Genomic DNA, 20,518 nt, shown 5'->3' with positions numbered 1-20,518 from the left:
TTTTTTTCCTCAGAACTTAGGGCAACATCTTACACAGAGTGGGCCTTCAGCAAATGCTTTTCTATAAACTTTGAAGTAAAAAAAGCATTAAAAAAATAATCCCAAGGAAACTAGTTATTTTCCTTCACACTCATTTTACCTATATTCCTTAGACCACATTTTTGAAACTACAAAAAAAATTTCTTCATCCTGAAATTTAAATCCATTTGTTATTATTCTATCACGCTATGAATCAGCTACATTGGTAAACAGTGGTTATCCTAAATCAGTGAACTTCATGGAGATTTTACTTTTTTTTTAATGTAAGTAATGCTGTTTACCCAGTTTATAAATAAACTAGGGGGCGGGGTGGGGAAGGAGAATGACAAGATCAGATAATCAGTGACTAATTCCAGAGGGCTTCCCAAGCTTAATTCACAACCCAAGTGATGGAATGAGAACACTAGGTTGCTTGCTTTTTGATACTGAGGTGTGTGAGCTATTTGTATCAATATATTTTAGAGATTAATCCCTTGTCAGTTGCATTATTTGCAAATATTTTCTCCCATTCTGTGGGTTGTCTTTTTGTTTTATTTATGGTTTCCTTTGCTGTGCAAAAGCTTTTCAGTTTAATTAGGTCCCATTTGTTCATTTTTGTTTTTCTTTTTATTACTCTAAAAGAGGTAGATCCAAACAGATATTTCTGTGATTTATGTCAAAGAATGTTTTGCCTAAAAAAATAATAATTAGGAAGCAGATGCAGGTGTTACTATTTTGTGTTACTGATTAGCTGATAACCTTGGCAAGTCTCTTTGGTCTCTCTGCACCTCATTCTCCTCATGTATAAGATGAATAGGACTGAATCACACAATCTCTCAGATCCCTTCAAGTTCTAACATTATAGGCATACCTCAGAGATATTATGGATTCAGTTCTGGACTGCCACTAAAGCAAACATTGCAATATAGAGAGTCACATGAATTTTTTGATGTCCCAGTGCACATAAAAGTTATATTTACACTACACTGTGGTTCATTAAGTGTACAATGACATTATGTCTAAAAAAATACACTCCTTAATTAAATTCTTTTTTGCCAAAAAATGCTAACCATCATCAGAGTCTTCAGCAAGTTGTAATCTTTTTAATAGTAGAGTACCTTGCCTCCATGCTGATAGCTACTGACTAATCAGGATGGTGGTTGCTAAAGACTGGCGTGACTGTGGCAATTTCCTAAAATAAGAAAACAATCAAATCTTCCACATGAATTGATTCTCCCTTTCACAAACGATTTCTCTATGGCATGCAATGCTGCTTGACAGAATTTTACCCACATTAGAACTACTTTGAAAACTGGAGTCAATCCTCTTAAACTCTGCTACTACTTCGTCAATTCAGTTTATATAATATTCTAAGTACTTTGGTGTCATTTCAATAGTCTTCACAGTATCTTCACCAGGAGTTGTTTCCATCCCAAGAAACTACTTTCTTTGCTCATTCATAAGAAGCAACTCCTCATCCCTTAAAGTTTTATCATGAGATTGCCACAACTCAGTCATCTTCAGGCTCCACATCTAATTCTAGTTCTCTTGCTATTTTCACCACATGTGCCATTACTTCCTCCGCTTACGTCTTGAACTTAACCCTTCAAGTCATCCATGAGGGCTGGAATCAACCTCTTTCCAAACTCCTATTGATGTTGATATTTTGACCTTTTTCCATGAATCATAAATGTTCTTAATGGCATCTAGAATGGTGAATTCTTTCCAGAAGATTTTCAGTTGACTTTTCCCAAATTCATCAGAGGAATCACTGTCTATGCCAGCTATAGCCTTATGAAATATGTTTCTTAAATAAGAAGACTTGAAAGTTGAAATTACTCTTTGAACCATGGGCTATAGAATGGATGTTGTGTTAGCAGGCAGAAAACAACACTAATCTCACTCTACATCTCCATCAGAGCTCTCGGTCGACAAGGTGCACGGTCAATGTACAGTAATAAAAAATATTTTGAGAGGAACATTTTTTTGAGCAGTAGGTCTCCATAGTAGGCTTAAAATATTAAGCTAACCATGTTGGAAACAGATATGCTGTGAGGTTTTGTTGTTCCATTCCTAGTGAACAGGTAGAATAGACTCAGCATAATTCTTAAGGGCCCTAGGGTTTTCAAAATGGTAAATAAGCATTAGCTTCAACTTCAAGTCACCAGCTACATCAGCCCCTAACAAGAGAGTCAGCCTGTCCTTTGAAGCTTTGAAGCTAGGTATTGACTTCTCCTGTCTAGCTATGAAAGTCCTAGATGGCATCTTCTTTCACTATCTTGTTTCATCTACACTGAAAATCTGTTTTGTTTTGTTTGTAGTCACCTTCATTAATTATCTTAGCTAGATCTGGATAACTTGCTGCAGCTTCTACATCAGTACTTGCTGCTTCATCTTGCACTTCTGTGTTATGGAGATAGCTTCTTAAACCTCATAGACCAACCTCTGCCAGCTCCAAACTATCCTGCAGCTTCCTCACCTCTCTCATCCTTCATAGAATTGAAGAGTTAGGGCCTTGCTCTGGGTTAGACTCTGGCTTAAGGGAATATTATGGCTGGTTTGCTCTTCTCTTCAGACCACTAAAACTTTTTCTATAACAACATTAAGGCTATTTCACTTTCTTTTCATTCATGTGTTCACTGGACTAACATTTTTAATTTGCTTCAAGAAATTTGCATTCACAACTTGTCTAACTGTTTGATGCAAGAGACCTAGCTTTCAGCCTCTTGGCTTATAGTCCTCACTAAACTCAATCATCTCTAGCATTTGATCTAAAGTACAGACATGTGATTTCCCCTTCACTTGAACACTTAGAGGCCAGTCTAGAGTTTTGGGGTTTTTTTTTTTTTAGTATTTTACTATTTTTTACTATTAATTTATTTATTTGGCTGTGTCGGGCCTTAGTTGTGTTCAAGCTTTTCTAATTGTAGCACTTGAGGTTAATTGTCCTGTGACATGTGGGATCTTAGTTCCCTGCATTGAAAGGCTAATTCTTAACCACTGGATCACCAGGGAAGTCCCTATAGAGTTATTAATTGGCCTAATTTCAAGATTTTTGTGTCTAATGGAATACAGAGGCCTGAGAAGTTGGAGAGAGATGAGGGGATAGCCACTCAATGGAGCAGTCAGAATACACACACCTAATCAGTTAACTTCACCCATCTTAAATGGGTATGATTCATGGCACCTAAAATAATTACAACAGTAACATCAAAGATCACTGATCACCAAAACAAATATAAAAGTGATGAAAATGTTTGAAATATTTCAATAATTACCCAATGTGACACAGAGACACAAAGTCAGCAAATACTGTTAAAAGGAATAAAGAAGCACCGATAGATGCTCAAGGCAGAGTTGTCATAAATCTTCAACTTATAAAAAATGCAATACCCTGAACTACAATAAAGAAAAGCACAATAAAACAAGGCATACTTATACACAACTCAACATTAACTAACACCTCTTTGCTATTGTTTTCTTACATTAAAAATAAGACTTCGTGCCAAATAGAGGCCGTGAGATAGGCTCTGAATATATGACCAATACTCACTTGGCTTTGTATTATCCATGAAATTGAAGGAGAAATGCAAACTATGACAGCACTGACCATCATTGAAGCAGTTTAGCTGAGTGTCAATTTGACCCAAAAATCACCATGGGAACAAAAACAACTTTTCTATCCTTGAATTGGTACATTGAGTAATGACCTCAAAGAAATCCATGTTCTAATCCCTGGAAACTATGAATATTTTACTTTATGGGGCAAAAGTGACTTTGCTCATAGATTTTGAAATAAGGAGATTATCTTGTATTAACTGGGTAGCCCCCAATATTGTAATCACAAGGGTCTTTGTTAAGAAGGAAGCAGGAAGGTCAGAGTCAGAGAAGATGTGATGGTGGAAGCAGAGTCAGAGAGATTTGAAGATGCTTTGCTGCTGTGTTTGAAGATGGATGAGAGGGGTTTCAAGCCAAGGGATGTAGGTAACCTCCAGAAGTTGGAAAAGTCAAGGACATAGCGTCTTCTAGAGCCTCAGAAGAAATGCAGCCCTGTGGACACATTTTAGACTTGTGACTTCCGAAATGGTAAAATAACTTGTGTTCTTGTTAAAGCAGCCACGGGAAACACATTCGATCATGTGAGGAGTGCTGTGGCATTTCCCGTCTCCCAAGGCTGACACACCCAATACTTGGTTTACATGGGATCTGATTTCAAGAGCAGCTTCTTGTGTCATATTGTCTTCCTTTCATTCTAATGATTTCTCAGTGATAATTTCCCTCGAACACACAGATGGCCTAGAACCATGCAGTCGCCTCTTTTCATTTTACACCTCCCACTCAAGCCCCTATCCATTCAAGATTTCTTCAGCTAACAAATTTTTTTTCCTATCACCCACACCTAAAAACAAAGTGATACCAGATTAGCCTGACTTTAATCTATTTATAAGACACTAGACTGAAGTGCTAATAAATCTATAGACTTCCCTTGATCCTCTGAATCCCAAGATGGCTTCCTTGTTGATTACATTTTCTTTCTACAGCTGAAACAGAAACCTCAGGGGTTAATGCCTCTTAATTCATTTAAAGGAAAATTCTGCATTAGATAAATTGGGGGCATCTGGAGGATGTGGCAGAGAAGAGATGGAACATGATTATGTTAGCAAAGGAGGGATGATGACACTGCTGGCACTCAGTTCCAAGGTCTTCTGAAGTTCTAGAGAGCACACATTTTATTATTTCATTTACTCATTATTAAAAGCACAACTTTTATCATCAATATGGCCATTGCTGTTTTCCCCACTCTATGGATGAGGAGTCTGAGACCGACCCCCACATAGCTGACAGGTGGCAGAGGGGGTCTTCCTGTGATGTCCATATGACCTTCACCCCTCCACAAATGCCAGCCCTGGGGAGAAGCACATAGGTGGGCAGTAAATTGAGCCTCTGGAAGAATATGACCCTGACTCCTTAGCATATGCAGCTGCAAGTCTCTGAGAAGGAAATGGCAACCCACTCCAGTATTCTTGCCTGGAGAATCCCAGGGACAGAGGAGCCTGTGGGCTGCCGTCTATGGGGTCGCGCAGGGTCAGACACGACTGAAGCAACTTAGCAGCAGCAGCAGCAACAGCAGGTCTCTGAGAAATATGACTTAATGTCTTTGAAGGAAGTACAGAAGCAAAGATAGACATCAACATCAATGGTATGATTGATGATCGAACTCTGAGCTCCAAAAGCAACTCTGAGTCTGACTAGGACTTTGGATAGGAAGAAATATTCAGTTATATAATGATGGAGCAAAATCTGAAGTGCTGAGTATTATAAACTACATAAACAGGGAGCCCTCTCTAAAATTTTTATTTTCTGCAGTGAAGAACTTTATGTGCTAATATATTTATGGCTAAAACTCCAGGCTGCTGTATTAATACAATGTCAGAGACATGGTAAAATACTTGGGCTCTTTACAGCACTGATTGTCTACAGTAGCTCACATTCTCTCTCCCAGTGGCAGACTTATATGGCTGTAAATTCTACAAGTGAAGGCATTAGAGGTGGCTGATGTAGTGGACACATTTCTCCTATTTGCATATTTCCCTGATCTTTGCATCTTACCACCAGGAAGTAATTCTTCAAACTTTTCTGGCTGAACCTCAAATCCTAATGCTTCAAATAGCAGAACAAATACAGAAAGGCAGGTCCATAATCTGTCATTCCCATACTTCTTGGTGTGAGTATATTCTATGTCTTCTCATCCCCACACTTACTGAATATAGTTAACAGATTTGCCATCAGAAATGATTGTATAGAGTGGATCTCCCAGCAGCGCTGTAACTATGCATTTTGGTGCCAGGGCAAGCATAAAACATGCCCTCAAATTAACTTTGCAATTCATCTCTTGGCTCACATGTGGGTGTTATTGATAATAGGTGACACTACATGCCTGTGTTGTTGAATTAATTGAACAATCATTTAAAAATTAACACACTAAAATTCAGAGCCTTAGGACGAAATTGTAGTGCCAGGTCAAGTTACAGATCTAGTTACAGACAAGGAAGAGAGAGAAGGAAGATGTAGTCAATAAGGGTAGAAATTTGAAGCACATAGAATTCATTAATCTGATAAATATTTATTGAGCAATTCCTAACATGTCAGGTACAATGCAAGTCATAAAGATCCAAGAGAGAATAATTTTGATGTTCATTCAGTTACTCCTGGTGCAGGTGAAGAGACCACAAAAATTGGCATTTGTAATATAATGTCTGTCATATTAATAAATACAGGCTGATATGTAGGGTTCCAAAGAGAGGTACCTACTCCAATGTTGGTCACAAAAGACTCTCAAAGGAGGCATGACTAAGCTAAAATCTGAAAGATAGGAATCAGTCAGAAGAGCTGGGAGGTTGGAGGGAAAACATTCTCTGAAGGTTAATTTTACGTGTCAACTTGTCTAGGCCACTGTCGGGAGCCAGCTTACAAGATCCCACCCATGACAGAGTCATGAGGAGAAGACCTGATGAGCAGAGCAACTCAGGCCTCAGGGATTCTCGGAAGGCTGCCTCAGTGTTCACCTTAAAGATGATATCTATCTTTCTAATAAACCTCTTCTTATTTTCTGTGACTTAGGCAGAAGGCCTTTCCTGATCTTTTCCCAAAATAGATCAATCTGAAACCTTAATTGACACAGCCCCTGAACAGTGGCACCCTATAAAATTATCTAAGATATAGAGTATTTTAATTTAAACTTCTCTTACTAGCATATTAGCTTGTTTGATAAATATGCCTGTGCCTTTGGAGCTAATGTGCATGACTGCTCCTTAACAATAAAACAGCATTGAGAGCCTCTGCACAGAAAGCCCCAATGGGCACAGAACCCCTTCGTAGGAAAAAAGGCTTATTAGGAAATATAAGAAATATTGCTTTATGAAAACGTTACTTAGTCTATATTTACTATGTTTTTTCTCTTAACATATTTAGCCTATATAATGAAAGTATAATAGTTAGAGATTTATATAAATAAAAGTTTAGCTTTAATACAAATAATAAGATAATTGTTAATTTAGCTGGTGATTTTTGCTAAGAACTGACCTTGGTACTACATTGTTTCAGCCTGCCGTACCATGACTTTATGGGACCACATTCTTCTCCCTTAAGCTCAAGGCATAAGATAGAGTACAGAAAACAAGTTTTACCTTGAAACTTCTGAGTTGATGAATTCTTTCTTTGTCATAATCTGCTGTGCCTGTATTCTTTAAAAAATGTAACTCTGGTACTTTCTGTGCCTGATACAAAAGTGTTCTGGCTGATCAACCCTTATCAACAAAAGAGTCACCAGATGTTAGCAGGCCTCCAGGCCAGAAGATGATGTAAACAACTTAAAACTTTTGTAACTAAGATATACAAACAGTATCCTGGTTTTGATAAAAGTCAAAAACTGCTGACCCATTAAGCTGATTTGGTATGAGTCTACACTTTACATTTGTTTCTATGTACCACTAAAGATATAAAAGCTGTCTTAAGAACAATAAAGTCAGGAGACAGTTGGAAACACCAAGACTCGCTGTGTCTTCTCATCCGCATCGCCGACGCCATCCATCCTGAGGGAACCCTGGACCAGCTGGAGCAGGACTCCGGCAGGCCACAGTATCCAGATGGTCAATTATGATTCTAGGTGATTCTGTGAAGGTATTTTTTTAGGTGGAACTAACATTTAAATCAGTAGACTTTGCATAAAACAAATTAACCTGCATAATGCAGGAGGGTCTTGTCTAAATAGTTGAAGGCCTTATTATAAAAAGATGGACTTCCCCCAAGGAGGAAGAAATTCTTCCAGAAGGTGGCCTCCAATTCAAATTGTAACTGTCCCCTGGGTTTCCAACCTGCCAGATTTTGGACTTGCCTGTCCCCATAACTGCTTGAGTCAATCCCTTCAAAATAAATCTCTCTCCATATCTTATTGGTTCTCTTTCCCTAGAGAACTAACTGATACAGATTCCAAATACAGGGATTAACATGCTCCAGGACCTTTGAGGCATAAGCATAGCTCAGGAGGCCTGGTGCCAGATTGAGAGATCAAGATTCGTGCTGCTTCCCAGCTATGAGATAAATAAGATTGGGGATCAAATGCACAGCATGCTATTATATAATTATCAATACTGTATTATATACTTGAATGTTTTTAAGAGAGTAGATCTTAAATGTTATCACCACCTACGCGAAAAGAATAATGGTAATTATGTGAAAGGAAGAAGATGTTAACAAACCTTATTGTGGTGATCATTTGCATAATATACACGTATCTAATCAGCACACTGTCCACCTTCAGCTCACAGATGTTGTAAGTCAACAGTATCTCAATAAAGCTGGGGTGGAGGGGGAAGACCCATGCTGAGCTGAAAAAGTAGCAGGGCTAGCCATGGCAGGGTCTTGGAGCGTGCCAGGAGTTTGCCTCTCCTCTAATAACAAGGGACTGTGTCAGCCTACTGGGTGTTGTCTGGCTAGCACTTCTCCACCCTTTTTTGGGAACTGGGCCTCAGCCCCACAGTGCAACCAAAGGGAAATACCTATGTTTTACTCTACCCACTGAACACTGTTACTGTTTCTGGATTAGGCATAGGATCCAAACAGGCCAATGGGAGTTCTGGCTTGAAATTTTTTAACTAAATGAAAGGGAGCATCAATTTGTACAATGGGATGGAAAACCTGTAACTTGTTAGCAGAGGTGCTTCCTGTTTGTGAAAGACATCACCGTGCAAGGAGAGAGAATGAAGTTTATAACAGAAATATCACTGTGAGATGGGCAGGAGAGAGGGTTTGAATTCCCCCACCCCCTTTGTTCTTGAAGTCCAGCTGCATCCCAGCTCATCTCACACTTTAGTGACAACAGTTTCTTAGGTCCTTATGCCCTAGGATTTCTTTTTTACTGAGCAAGCTGAGGATCTGACATTCGAGATAAAGGGTCCAGATGAAAACAGATTCTCCCCAAAAGTGTAAGAAAGGCAGCAGATGAACAACTTTACATTTTAGGAAGGGCATAGCAGCTTCAGTTTGAAAAATAATTGGAACTGGAGACAAGCAGAACATTTAGGCTTTTGCAGAAAGCCAGGTGAGAGGTATTGGTGGCCTACGTTGCAAAAGAGGCAGTGGGCATCTAAGAATGAGAAATCTTTCCTGCACTTCTACATGCAGGAACCCTGTTAGGTACCATAGATACAGCAGTGAACAAGTGTCTGACTTTTTGCGACCCTATGAACTGTAGCCTGCCAGGCCCTTCTATCCATGGAATTCTTCAGGCAAGTATACTGGAGTGGGTAGCCGTTCCCTTCTCAAAGGGGTCTTCCGAATCCAGGGATTGAATCCGGGTCTCCCACATTGCAAGTAGACTCTTTACCATCTGAGCCACCAGGGAAGCCCAAAGTGATGATGCAAGCTCTATTTTAGATAGGATGAGTGGAGAAAGGCATCTCCAAGCAGAGATCTGAAGCAAATAGAGCAGTAAGTCATCTACAGTGTGGAAGGTGGACATTGCAGGCAGCAGAGATCTCAGTGTTCTCTGCTGGACACATTAAGTTTGAGATGCTGTTTGGATCCCATATAGAGACTGCTGGTATGAGATTCAATATACAAATATCTGAACCTCAACGGAGAGGTCTAATAGATAAATTCCGAATTTGTCAGCAAATATATGCTATTGAATGCCTTTGAACTGAAAGAACACCTAAGGTAGAAGTGCAGGACTGAACCCTGGGCTCTGAAGAGTTTAGAGGTAGAGTCGAAGAGGAGTATTCTGGTTTCTGCATTGGGAGATCAATAGAGGCTGAAAGAGATGTTACATGAGCCCTTTCTCAGAATCTGCCACAGTGATTGAGATGGTTTGTAGACAGGAGTAGGATCAAGGTATAGAGTCCAGCTTATTGAATTTTAGTACCTATGGCATTAGCCATCTGGGCTTATGGGCTTGAAGCTCAAGAAAGAAATCTGAGCTGGAGATAGATATAAGCATCCAGCACACAGGTCAAAAAAATTAGGTCAGCAGGAAGAGTGAGAAAAGAGATGAAACCAATGCAGAACTTTTAGAAAGACATATATTAATTGGGTGGGGAGGGGTGCATAAAATGAGGAAAAATCTGTAAAGGCTTTAGGGAAAATTCAGGTTATGGGGGGAAGGAACATACATTGGAACTTAGCACATGAAAAGTGCTAACCCTGACGTTCAGTTGAATAGGGTCTGTGTCAGGGGAAGAAAAGAGGCTTTGGGGCTTAAAAAAAAAAAAAAGATCAAGGCTGGAACTTTATTTCCATGTTTGGTAACTGTGGGACCCTGAACCAGTTGCTCAACTTTCTGAACTTTAATATTTTTATTTGTAAAACAAGGTCAATAACATCTACTTCACTGGATCTCACAGAGTATCTGCCACATGATAAGTGCTCACCATCTGATTCTCTTCTTCCTCCCTGCTCTAAAGTTTCCATCAAGAAGGCAGGGCTGCTGCTGCTGCTGCTAAGTCGCTTCAGTCGTGTCCAATTCTGTGTGACCCCACAGACGGCAGCCCACCAGGCTCCGCCGTCCCTGGGATTCTCCAGGCAAGAATACTGGAGTGGGTTGCCATTTCCTTCTCCACTGCATGAAAGGGAAAAGTAAAAGTGAAGTTGCTCAGTCGTGTCAGACTCTTAGCGACCCCATGGACTGTAGCCTACCAGGCTCCTCCGTCCATGAGATTTTCCAGGCAAGAGTACTGGAGTGGGGTGCCATTGCCTTCTCCAGAAGGCAGGGCATGGTAAGATAAATACCAATTCTGAAAATGGAAACGTCAGAGGCAGGTGAGGCTATGGTAAGTAGAAGAGGCTACAGTAAGTAGAAGAGGCTACAGTGAAAAAGTGGAACTTGTATGGACCTTCTTTGACAAGAGCGGGGCTCCGATCTGGGGCTCTCAAACCATCAGAGCCATTAGATCACCCAGAGCAGCTTGTCACAAAGCAAGTTCTTAAGACTTGCCCCCAGGTAGTCTTTAGGTTAGAAATAGGGCCACGTGATTCTTCTACAAGCAGTGCTCAGACTCATACTGAGGAGACACTAACTTGGATAAATGGAGGATTTATGTACAGAGCATTCTGGGGGTAGGTTGTAGGGATATGCATGGATTCACGATCTGTTTAAGTAGAAGGGTCACATGACAAATCACAGCATGTAAAGGAGAAAATTGAGAAATGAATTCTGGAATTGTGGGCAAGATTAAGAAGAAGTGAGTATACACACAGCTTTAATTTTAAAGCTCTTCATTTAATTTCAAGACTAGTAAGGGTCACAGAAGACAAAGCCATGGAAAAAGAGATGTAGACAGATCTATGAAAGGGAGTGTAGAAGACAACTCTAGAGAAGGGGAGCAGAGGAGTGGCTTGGGAAAATACACCACTCCCAAAGAGCCACTCATACTGAGCAAAGACTTGTTAACCAAAATTTGAGAAATGGAAACATGACTGAAATTAAAGATGCTTATTTGGGGTTTGTTAGGACTGCAACCTAGAAGACACAGATTTAAGACACATGATTCAAGTTTGAATCATGTGCCACCAAACTACAGAATGTAGGAGGTTTATAAAGGCAAAAACTGCAAGGTTCCAGTTAGTTAGAAGAGTGGTTTGTTAAAGAATCATAATTGGAACTGGCAAGAAGCAAGGGTGCTTATTAAGTAAGGATTGGTTGGGGTCCAAAATGGTTGCATAATTAGTTATAAGGGGAAAAACCTTGAGACTCAAGGTTGCAATTAGCAGATGTTTTTAAAATGGCTGGTGTCCTTGGCATAGGTATAGTTTACAGAAAGTTCAAGTTCTCAGGGGTGAACTTGGGAAATGTCTGAGAGCAGATTCTAAATGGTCACCCCACTCCATTTTTATATTCTTGAGCTATGATGATTCCATTATAATCTCAATTTGTCATCAGATTTAATGTCATACCCTTCACTTCCAACATAGGGAAAAGGCAGGGTTGGTTTATAATTCCTGAGATTCTCACAAGCACCAGCTTCCTATGGTTCTCAGTTGGGTGTGGGGAAGAAAGAGGAATAGATTACTTGGATGGGAAATAAATTACACCTTCATTCCTTTCTTTTCACTTATCTGTAACTGAAATTTAGCTTTTCCTTCCATAATAAATAAAAGCTGCAATGTGGCAACAGTATTAGAAGTACCTGTGACTTTATCAAAACAGTAGCCAATATCTTTAGATCATTTATATCACAGAAAATTTTTGCTGGGTGGACAAGTCCAAACACTCATCAACATGTTGAAATTACAGTAGTCATTATATGCAACATAAATATCATTTAATACATTGATAAAAAGTTCATGTATTATCATATATTGGGTTTTTAATCTTTCAAGATGTCTTTGTAATCTTATATATGCCACTGGGTTGGCCAAAAAGTTTGTTCTGGTTTTTCCATGGCATCTTACAGAAAAAATACTGGCCAAAATGAACTTTTTTGGCCAAACCAATATTTTAGCCTTTGGAAACATTATTCTGAAATGGGGTCTGTTTGTGTTACCGATTGCTGTGGAACAAATCACCACCAAACTGTGGCTTAAAACAACAATCAATCATTTTATTGTTATCTCTCATGGTTCTTGCTGACTGACCTCTACTAGGCCAGTCTCCCTTAGGGGTTCTCATAGAACTACAGTCAGGAAACTCCAGGAGATGGCGAGGGACAGAGAGGCCTGGCGCGCTGTAGTCCACGGGGTCACAAAGTGTTGGACACAACTTGGTGACTGAAAAACAACAACAAAGTGGCTGGGGCTGGAACCATCTATTTACAAGTCTAGCTCCCAGTCCGGGAAGACCTGAACCACCAGGGGCAAGAACAGGTGGGCTCACTCAGCATCTCTGTCTCTACCAGTGCTGTGTATTGGTTAGATGTGATTTCAAATCCACTTGTTTATGACAAAGACCCAAAAGAGTTGCTTTTAGAAGTTGTGTCAGGATGTCGCCGTCACATCAGTTGTCTTTGATAAGCACAGCTGCTGATGGGTCCTGCTGGGGGGGTTATCAATCAGAGCACACGGAGAAGCAGGGGACTATGGCGAGGAAGCATTTAGACTGTGAACACCGACAGTGTGTGAGGAATATCCTGGAGTTTTGATCCGGCAAAGAGCTACAAACTTTTAGTTGATGACCTAGCTCCTTGCTCGTGCCATGGACAGGGTGCTCTGGGTCACCAGTGCTGCTAAACTGCACAGCAGCCTTAGGAAAAGAAGGGACGTCTTTTCTCATCTTGAGCACTCGTTCACAGAAGCACAAGGCAGGCAATGGTCCCTGGAGGGATAACCCTGGGAGCAGCCTAGCCTGTCTCGAATCTGAAAGTCAGCTCCCACTGGTTAAGCTGTCTCTCCCGAGAAACCACATTTGTATGAAGGTACATCTCAACTTAATTTGGACTTTACGTGTATCTTTTCCCCTTGTCCAGAACAATAGTGTGATTAATCTGTCATTGGCTTGGAGTATGTTATTTCTCTATGGGCTTATTAAGAGACATTACCCTATATGCTAGCAGCTTGTGAAATTCCTGCAGCAAACACGCCTTAAATAAACTACTGACAAAGAGAATATCAGTCTCATAGCATAATCTACCATTCTCAAGACAAAACAACGTGTCTTTCCATGTGGTCTCAATATGGCAGCTTCAAGGTAGCCTGACTCCTCACATAGCAGCTTGGAAACCCAAGACAGAGGTGGCCAGTGGGAAGCTGTAACAACTTTTATTACTTAACTTCAAAAGTCACAAGAGTCACTTCTACTGCCCTCTATTAGTTGAAGCAGTTGTGAAGATCCACTCAGGTTTATGTGAGGAGCACATAGACTCTGCCTCCTGATGGGGAAGAACTAAGCTTCTGGAAAAAGAGATCTGAAATATGGTTGAGGCCATTTTTTCTAAATATTATCTACTACAGGATTTAGGCTACAGTCCATGGGGTCGCAAAGAGTCGGACACGACTGAGCGACTTCACTTCACTTCACAGGATTTATACATTTCACCAGACTGTCAAAGAGGCCCATCGCATTAAACAAATTTAAGAACCCCCTTCTAGAACCTCATTGCAGCAGAATCCACATACAGTTCAGTTCAGTCGCTCAGTCGTGTCTGACTCTTTGCAACCCCATGAACTGCAGCACGCCAGGCCACCCTGTCCATCACCAACTCACCTAAACCCATGTCCATTGAGTCGGTGATGCCATCCAACCATCTCACCCTCTGTCGTCCCCTTCTCCTTCTGCCCTCAATCTTTCCAGCATCAGGGTCTTTTCAAATGAGTCAGCTCTTCACATCAAGTGGCCAAAGTTCTGGAGTTTCAGCTTCAACATCAGTACTACCAGTGAACACCCAGGACTAATCTCCTTTAGGATGGACTGGTTGGATCTCCTTGCAGTCCAAGGGACTCTCAAGAGTCCTCTCCAACACCACAGTGCAAAAGCATCAATTCTTTGGTGCTCAGCTTGCTTTTATAGTACAAATCTCACATCCATACATGACCACTGGAAAAACCATAGCCTGGACTAGACAGACTTTTGTTGACAAAGTAATGTCTCTGCTTTTTAATATGCTGTCTAGGTTGGTCATAACTTTCCTTCCAAGAAGTAAGCGTCTTTTAATTTCATGGCTGCAATCACCAGCTGCAGTGATTTTGGAGCCCAGAAAAATAAAGTCAGCCACTGTTTCCACTGTTTGCCCATCTATTTGCCATGAAGTAATGGGACCAGATGCCATGATCTTAGTTTTCTGAATGTTGAGCTTTAAGCCAACTTTTTCACTCTCCTCTTTCACTTTCATCAAGAGGCTCTTTAGTTCTTCTTCGCTTTCTGCCATAAGGGTGGTGTCATCTGCATATCTGAGGTTATTGATATTTCTCCCAGAAGTCTTGATTCCAGCTTGTGCTTCCTCCAGCCCAGCATTTCTCATGATGTACTCTGCATATAAGTTAAATAAGCAGGGTGACAATATACAGCCTTGACGTACTCCTTTTCCTATTTGGAACCAGTCTGTTGTTCCATGTCCAGTTCAAACTGTCGCTTCCTGACCTGCATACAGGTTTCTCAAGAGGCAGGTTACGTGATCTGGCATTCCCATCTCTTTCAGAATTTTCCACAGTTTATTGTGATCCACACAGTCAAAGGCTTTGGCATAGTCAATAAAGCAGAAATAGATGTTTTTCTGGAACTCTCTTGCTTTTTCAATGATCCAGCATAATTCATACTAAAATACTAATCATTTTGACTGAATCCTGCCTGATAATTGTATTCAGCCTGTTCTCTAGTTCAACTGTTGATCTTGTGTTTCGATGCTGTTTCTTTGAAAATATGCCTTCCAGTGAGCCACACCTCCAAATCACACACAGACACACACACACGCACGCACATACTCTTCTAGATTTCATTTTCCTGGCATTAATTTTCCATCAGAACCAAGGTGAGCCTCTTTGAAATTCACCAGTGAATTCTATTTTAAAACTTTCTGAATTATATTTGCCTAAACAACTTGCCCTCTCTGCTTAGAACGCTGTTAACAAACCCCTCCGCTTTCAACTCTGGGGCCTGTGGAAAGCCCCAAGTCAGCCAGGCCGCCAGCTCACCTGTAGCCTCCATGCGGCGCTTCCCTGAGTATCTCCGCCATCTGGTGGCCAATAGTGGTAACTGCACGCTGAAGTCACTCCTCGTGGATCTCCTGAAGTATCTTTCCTGTATCCATTAAGTGTCTTTCCTATTTATTGTCCAATATCCTGCACCAAGTGATGCAAGGCAAAATCATTGAGTTATCAAAATGTATGCCAACTGGTATTCATGGCAAATTAATTAACCACAATCTGTAACTGTGCCTGTGGAGGTGGTTTGAAACCTGACAGAAGGGGAAAGGGTATAAAACATAGGGAGAAAGAAAAAGAGGGAGAGTAATTCTCGGGAGGTAGTGAATTCAACTGACCCACTGGACTATATAACTCTGAAATTCAAAACTCAAGTGAGAATCCTATATGTATCGTTGAGGACCACAACTGGGTTCTATCCTAGCTTCACAACTAACCAACTTGCATAGCTATAGGCAAGTGATTTGACTTCTCTAATGCATGGTGCCCTCATAAAAAATGTCATGATTATGATATTTGCCCTGCACAATTGTTCTGAAAGACAGCAAAATACTTCATGCAAAACACCCAGTCTAGTGGCTAGCAGGCAGAAGGTGCCCAGTCATTGGTTGCTATAATTTATGCTAGAATCCTTTCTTAAGACTAGACAAACTCTTATTATACCCATGTAATGAGTGCTAGAAATTTAGAGGAAGTTTCGATATGCAGGAGAATCTAAGGCAGAAGTTGGGATTGGGATTTTTATTTATGAAGAAGCCATGCAAAATCTTTTTTTAAAGGCTTTCCCCTGGAGAATGGTAACAGCTCACTCACTGTCCCACCTCATGTCCACCAAAGGGGGGAATCCAAGGAAATTAGGCCAAATGGTTTGTCAGTAATTATGCTTAAACCAGAAATATCTCAAAGATATTCATGGATTCTCTTTATGCTTATAATAAAACAACTGTATCTCTCCTTAAGCAGAATGAAGTCCCAGATATGGATTGAAATAACATGGTCTGAGTTGCCACCTCCAAGGTGGAAGAACTCCAGTGTCATTAACCTGCCCCTGAGAAGCTGGTTGATATCCTTCAGGCATCATTCCCCACTGAGGGTTCAATGTCATTCCTTGGTACAGCATTGGCAGTAGGTCAGTAACCAGTAAGTCAGCCTTGATGAGAGGCAGCCTATTCTATTGGAAAAATACAGAGGCTCCATTTGTATTAGTACAGCCACTCCATATATGGACCTACTGCTCAAGTATTAGGTGGCCAGGGAGAGAGATGGGCTGATATTCACTGAGTAAGTTATCCTGTCCACCTGGTTATTGAGCATCTCCCCTGGAACAGATCCCCTTGTGTCCACTCTTATAGATTCACCTACATATCTCCAATATTTCAGTCTTGCTAGTTTCATGCCCATGACCAACTAACCAAATTATTTGCTCCCTACAGAGGAGCCTATATATATCCATGATGTGCAGTGCTTAGTCGTTCAGTCATGTCTGACTCTTTGAGCCCCATGGGCAGTAGCCTGCCAGGCTCCTCTGTCCATGGGGATACTCCAGGCCACAATCCTGGAGTGGGTTGCCATCCCCTCCTCCAGGGGATCTTCCCAACCCAGGGATCGAACTCAGCTCTCCCGCATTGCAGGCAGATTCTTTACCATCTGAGCCACCAAAGAAGCCCAAGAATCCAGCAGTGGGTAGCCTATCCCTTCTCCAGGGAAACTTTCCTACCCAGGAATTGAACCAAGGTCTCCTGCATTGCAGGCAGGTGTATATCCATATCTCTGGCCATTTCTCTTCCCATACAAATCAATCAAGTATCCCAACCACAACTGTGTCCACTAAGAGGATTCCCCTCACCCTGTCCTTGAAGATCAATATTGAATGACTATAATGTGACAACTGTTCACTTCCTTCTTCTCCCAATATATTCATTCAACCCATGTATGAACCAGACCTGAGAAATGTCCTCTTTTACCACTGGCTCATTTGGAAGCTGCTGTGACACCAGATGCATAAACTGAAGAAGAGATTCTATGCTACCAACCTCGAGACCTGCCTGGGCCTGATACTCATGAACAATTTTTCATCATGCAGTGGATTGTGATAGCACCTTATAATTCATTGGTAATGATATCACCCAGCCCATGGTGAGCAAATTCATTCTCATAGTCACTTGGCATCCTATGCTCAGGTTGCCTCATCTCTCCAATATCACAGTAGCCCTCATGGAGCTTGTTTTACTATGGTGAGCGGTTATCTGCCACAGAAGGCATAATCGTGTCAAGAACCTATAGGTCTGTCCTGTGGTTCTCCTATTGGAGCTTGTCAGAGGCTAAACAGTATCCTTTATAATATCCATGGGTACATCTAACACCATTGGTCTGCTGGATCATTTAGCACAACTGCAATGCAACCCTAACCTGTGATAAAGTCCTTTCTTGCTATGGTCTCCATACAAAACTGGCTATGTTCAAAATATATAGAGGTCCCACAAGCCCTGAGCCTCTTTCTTAGTGATTGAGGGCATAAGGTGCTATAATTTGGCTTTCTCCTTAAAGGGATATCCCAACATACCTCCAGACAACTGGAGCCCTAATAACTTCACCAATACAGCAGGCCCCCAAATCATTTTCAATTTATCTTTCATCCTTTGGACCACATATGTCTAAAGCATCCATAATATTTGCTATTTTCTGTTCACTATCTCCAATTAACATTATATTAATGATATAATGGACCAGTGCATTATGCTAAAAATATCAAGATGATTAAGGTTTATGCAGATTATTTTGTGTCACAGATCAGGAGAGTTAATATATCTTTGGTCTAAGTCAATGAATGTGTATCACTGTTTTTTCCACATTGTTAAAATGTGGAAAAGTGTGGAAGATGTGGAAGGTGATTGAAAGAATTGAAAGAAAATGCATTCCTCAGACCAATAGCCATAAACCGAGTGGCAGATCTGTAATAAAGATGCCATACACAGTACAGCAGCTATAATTGTAGGGACCGTTGTTTAAGTCTATATAGTCCATATTTATTGCAACAATCCATCTGGTTTTTGCAGGGGTCTGCAGTTGAGTTGAATAGGAATATAATTGGGAGCCTTTATAATTCTGAGCTCAGTCCCTGTATCTACATGGACAGGACTCATATACAAATTCTCTCAGTGTATACTTATATTTGGGGAAGAACTGAAGGAATGTGTATTGTATATACTTGCTGGAGAGCTACCTCCAGGTACCACTCCCCTCTCCCTGAAGTTATGGGCTTTGGGTCTGGGAACCATTCAAATACAAAAACTGGGAGAGAGATTATTTATAGTGAAGAAGTGACATCAGTCTTTTGCTCACCAATTCTCAATCTTTTTCTAGCTATACAAGTCAAGCATCTTCCCAGTTGGCAACCCACTGTCTCTGCCCTAAAAATAGCACAGTATATCAACCATCACTACAGATCCTTGCAGGTCAGGGTGCTCTGCCTGATAATACACCCTTGCTGTTAATTCTGATAATTATATGTATTTTGCATCTGATGCTAACGTGCTGCCATTGGCCTCTGTTACCCTGAAATCTTACTGTTCCCATTGACTCTAGGTAGATTAATTTTGCAAAAGCACATACGATTGCCAATCCCTGCCTACCAGGATGCCACCTCTGAGCTTCCAGTGATTTTGGTGCCCCTTACTCAGTCAGTTCAGTTGCTCAGTCATGTCCGACTCTTTGCAACCCCATGGACTGCAGCACTCCATGCTTCCCTGTCCATCACCAACTCCCAGAGCTTGCTCAAATTCATGTCCATCGAGTCGGTGATGCCATCTAACCATCTCATCCTCTGTCGTCCCCTTCTCCTCCTGCTTTCAGTATTTCCCAGCATCAGGGTCTTTTCCAATGAGTCAGTTCTTTGCATCAGGTGGCCAAAGTATTGGAGTTTCAGCTTCACTATCAGTCCTTTCAATGAATATTCAAGACTGATTTCCTTTAGGATGGACTGCTTTGATCTCCTTGCAGTCCAAGGGACTCTCAAGAGTCTTCTCCAACACCACAGTTCAAAAGCATCAATTCTTTGGCGTTCAGCTTTCTTTATAGTCCAACTCTCACATCCATACATGACTACTGGAAAAACCATAGTCTTGACTAGATGGACCTTTGTTAACAAAGTAATGTCTCTGCTTTTCAATACGCTCTCTAGGTTGGTCATAGCTTTTCTCCCAAGGAGCAAGTGTCTTTTAATTTCATGGCTGCAGTCACCATCTGCAGTGATTTTGGAGCCCAAGAAAATAAAGTCTGTCACTGTTTCCATTGTTTCCCCATCTATTTGCCATGAAGCGATGGGACCAGATGCCATGATCTTAGTTTTTTGAATGTTGAGTTTTAAGCCAGCTTTTTCACTCTCCTCTTTCACTTTCATCAAGAGATTCTTTGGTTCCTCTTCACTTTCTGCCATAAAGGTGGTGCCATCTGCATATCTGAGGTTATTGATATTTCTACCGGCAATCTTGATTCCAGCCTGTGCTTCATCCAGCCCCTTACTAGGACATTCTTTATCACTTTTATAAAAGCAGTACTTTCTGGGCCCTCTTTGAGGATCTAATCAGCAGGTGGCTTCTCTGGTCTTATATAATAAGTCCATCCTGCAAGCCCATCTCTCTGACCCAATTCCTTCCTCCATCTGTTCCCACATCAGTTCTAGCATCTCCCCCTTATTGCTGAAGGTCACTGTCATGTTCAGTCTTCCCATCCCAGTAGCATATTGGGACCAGTTGCACATTTCTTTGCCCAGACATTTAATCCCAAATTACGGAGAGTGCTCCAGTGTCATTTCATTCTCCCCCATCTAGCTTTATATTCTGTTCCTCCACAACTTCACCCATCCTGATCCTCT

General features: G+C 41.0%; 1 protein-coding gene across 1 annotated transcript in view; it reads right to left on the bottom strand.

Annotated features, from left to right (window-relative positions):
* The window catches only part of C1H9orf85 (chromosome 1 C9orf85 homolog), a 242,269-nt gene that overhangs the window by 118,500 nt on the left and 103,251 nt on the right, over positions 1-20,518 (bottom strand). The window lies entirely within an intron of this gene.

This window comes from Giraffa tippelskirchi, chromosome 1, assembly GCF_054371585.1.
Source record: "Giraffa tippelskirchi isolate mGirTip1 chromosome 1, T2T-mGirTip1v1.2.pri, whole genome shotgun sequence".
In the NCBI taxonomy this organism is placed as follows: domain Eukaryota; kingdom Metazoa; phylum Chordata; class Mammalia; order Artiodactyla; family Giraffidae; genus Giraffa; species Giraffa tippelskirchi.
This window is presented reverse-complemented; position numbering and strand designations above follow the sequence as displayed.